Here is a 3916-nt window from a genome sequence, read left to right on the forward strand (position 1 = left end):
TCTTTCACATTTGACAAACTACAGGGTCCACTCTTATGGTCTCATCAACACTTTCATCTATTTTAAAAAAATCCCCTTGTTACACAGTCGAGAGGAGCTGGAGCTTCAACGACCGTTCTTCCAGTCTCACTCCCACCTGGCTTTTGGACTTGGACTTAGTTACCGGACTCTAGGTTCCATTCCAATGGCTGGCGTGGTAACTTTCCCTCCCCCACCTTGCACACGTGCCCCACTCATCGCAGCCTCCTCCTCTCAACGATGCCCACACATAGTCAAAGCCACCACACCTTGCCATCGCCTATTTCTGTTCGACCCTTCCGTTGTTGCACAGTAAGCATTTAACCTCAAAGGTCTGCACTTATAATATCCCAACAATCTGGCTTGAGGTCTTCACCTTGGTTGCTGTCTTGTTAACCGGCATGATAGACACGTGTCCCACCCATCACAACCTCCATTTCCGTCTTTAAGAATGTTTTGGTAAATATTAGCAGGAGTGTTACAATCGCAGGACTGCGAGAGATGGCAATAGCTTAGGGAGGCCATTAATCCAGCAGTGAATCGATTATGGCTGATAACAGTGATGATGGTGATGAGCAGGATAAATGTTGGGTGACTGCATCTACCCTTTCCTCTGTCAACTCACTTTGTATGGTTAGGATGGTCAGTTTGTGTTATTACATGCGCTGCTTACGTTGACATGATTTTTTTATCCTGTTTTATCATTAATTATTATGGTAATTTAATACATTTCTTTGTTACCACTCTACCCTTGCATCAAACCTACTCAATGTCGAGACCCTTTCCAGCTCGTTCCCCCAAATATCTTCCCTGTCGCCATTTGATTCGGCTTTTTCCTGCGATTTTGCTCGATTCTTTGTTTTGAGTTGGGTGTGAAGATTGGTCTGCCCGATTTCCTGGAGGGGCTGCCTGAGAGAGCATCGGACTCTCCCAGGGCCTTTCCGAGAGCTGTGGTAGTATGGCAACTCTTGAGGCCTATCTTTGAGACAACGTGGTGGTGTGGAGGCTTCCTTGGGGCCTGTGTTTAATACGATGTGGGGGCTTGTGAGAATGCAGAGGCCTGAGTGACGATGTGGTAGATAGTGGATTAGACTGGCCTTTTCATCCATCTAGTTACAGAACTTCAGTTATTTTGACTTTGATTTCTTTTGTGCCCAATTTTGTGTGGTCCCATTGTGTGATGTGTTACATTTGTTGTCGTTTGGTATGTTATCAGTCTCAAAATGTTCCCTTTTTTGCCTGGATATTTTGTATATCTCGTTTGCGTTGCAAAGCCGTCGAGTCCCTGTTTGTGGAAATGAGCGCTCAATCACTAAACATTCTTATTAATATCTTGACTTAAAGCTTTCGTGACTGTAGGAATTCATATTCTTTGGGTCTTTCGGTAAAGCCACGTAGATAGAAAAATAATACAATTATTAAATTAATAACAATATCACGACGTTTCGATCGCAACACAAGCATAAATATATGGCCATATATTTTTCCTGCCTCAGCAGCTCTCCCGCTATATTTTTCACCTGATAGCGATTGCTTGTGTTGCGATCGAAACGTCGTGATATTGTTATTATTTTATTTATTTTATTATTATTTTATCTACGTGCCTTTACCGAAAGACCCAAAGAATATGAATTCTTATTCATCTAAATTTCGAGGTTTATTTCCATATACTGTCGTATAAATTCCAAGCACACTCCCTGGTGTTGGAGGAGCAATTAAGGTTCAGCTTGAAATATTTATGCACATGTGTTTTCCACTATCCCAGGAAAGACATGTTTACGACGAAAATAATAAGTTAGGACCCTCGGTGTATCCAAAAATAACCACAGAAGTGCTGCTACCCCCTACCCCTATCCATGCACCCCTGTGCCATAATTAAACGCGGCAGAGAGCCATACAGTCACGCGGGATGACGCATTGGTGTGTTGTATAAATAGCCGATTGTGAGTGGTGATAGTTCTAGCCGTGTTCCCAATGGGCTAAAGCTATGTGTACTGTGGGCTTTATATTTAGGGCAGCAAGTCCCCAAAATATCAGCAGCATTGATTGACTACACGCAAACGCTGGTTCGGTTTTGACACGCAGTTTTCTCATTCATTCATTCATAAGATTTGTACTGCGCACACGTTAAACTTTAAAGTATGTATTCAGGGGCGCGGGAGACTACACTAAGCAGAGGAGGGAGAGTAAAGTATTATAATCCTGACAGGAGGGAAGACGGCGCCAATACGTGATGCAGTGAGAGCAAAGGGAGTGAATTCCAGGCAACCGGAGCAGCGGCGTTCGCATTGTCTGGTTCGAGACATGGGCTTGAGGAACATCGGAGGTTGCGAGATGGAAAAGACGATGGTTTACCCAGCCTCAAAATGAGTACCTAGTGCGGTGTGTATACATCGCCACTAGGGAGACAAAGGCGACCGTGCGTGGTGCTGGTCACCAACCCACTTCGCGTGCCGTTCCGGCCTTCATCTGTGCGCTAACAGCACTTGCCCCAGCAGTCTGTAATGACTATAGGGGGATTTTTGTGTGCGTTGTAGCAGACAGGACAGCGACTCTGTATAGGACGCGTTGTTTAAATGAAAGCCATTGGAGTTTATTTAGAAGGCCAGAGGAGTGGGTGATGGGATCGTGTCTTGCGACTAGTGATCCAGTTGCGAATGCGTTTTAAGATGCTTTAGATGTGTTTTCCCACGCTCATTAGCGGTCAGGCTGCAATTATGCACTCCCAGACGTATGTTGGTCGAATGGGTTGTGTACGAAACTTGTTTGTACAGAGACAGACATATGAATGAGACATTTTGATTGCCTGCCTCTTTTGTTATTCATATTCTATTTTGCATGGATGTTGAACTTCTTTCGCACAGTATGTAGCCAACCGTGCTAATCGGAGGTGCGAACCACCCAGTCGTCAGAATACTTATTGATACTGGAGGAATCCGATGAGCTGTAAAGCTCTTTTTCACATGTCCAGTAACTTGGAACGTTGATCCAACTGTTCCAACCACATTCCGACGTTAGCCCAGCGTCGAACATTTACTGTGTAGGACCCGTGTCTTAAAGAGAGGGCCCTTACCTAGGACATCGGCAGTTCACCAGCGCTGGCTGACTGCCGTTGAGACACCGTGTGTTGAGACGGGTCCAGGGATTGTTTGTACTCAATCAATGGTGCTGAAATGATTCACTCCCAGAAGGCCGTGAGACAGGATGGGGTTTGTGTAAGAAACGCTTTTGGGTTTTATTTTTTTACGTGGAGAGACGGCTACAGTATATGAAGCAGACATTGTTTTGTCTATTTTTTTTTTAAACAAAATTGGTGATTCCGTACTGCGGTGGAATTGGCGCATTTCTTTAAAACAGTTTTTGTGTCTGAGCGCGGTTGGCTACGTACGGTGCGAACGAAGTTCAAGATACATTCAAAAAACAACTCGGCACGTCCGTCCGTGTGTAAATACTACCACAAAATAATAATATAAAATAAGCGACGTTTCGGGAAATTGCCCTTATTTATGGCACATAAAACGTGCCATTAAAATAAATATGACACGTAATTTTTTAATCATTTGATGTGCTATGAATAAGGGCCATTGCTCGAAACGTCGAATATTATATACGCCCCCCCCCCATAGATACATACCTGTCAACCCCTTATCAGTGCCTAGCTTATTACAGACCAATTCAGACCTTATATTCGTGGTTCTTTCGGTAAAGTCACGTAGAAGGGAAATAATAAAATAATAAAAATAAAACAATAAAATTCTCACGACGTTTAGATTGCAACACAAGCAATCATCAGGTGTGAAAAACCACAGCAAATTTTCTTGCAACACAAGCAATCATCATCAGGTGTGAAAACCACAGCAACTTTTCTTGCTGTGGTTGCAATAGAAACATTGTGAGA

This window comes from Lampetra fluviatilis, chromosome 24, assembly GCF_964198595.1.
Source record: "Lampetra fluviatilis chromosome 24, kcLamFluv1.1, whole genome shotgun sequence".
Taxonomy (NCBI): domain Eukaryota; kingdom Metazoa; phylum Chordata; class Hyperoartia; order Petromyzontiformes; family Petromyzontidae; genus Lampetra; species Lampetra fluviatilis.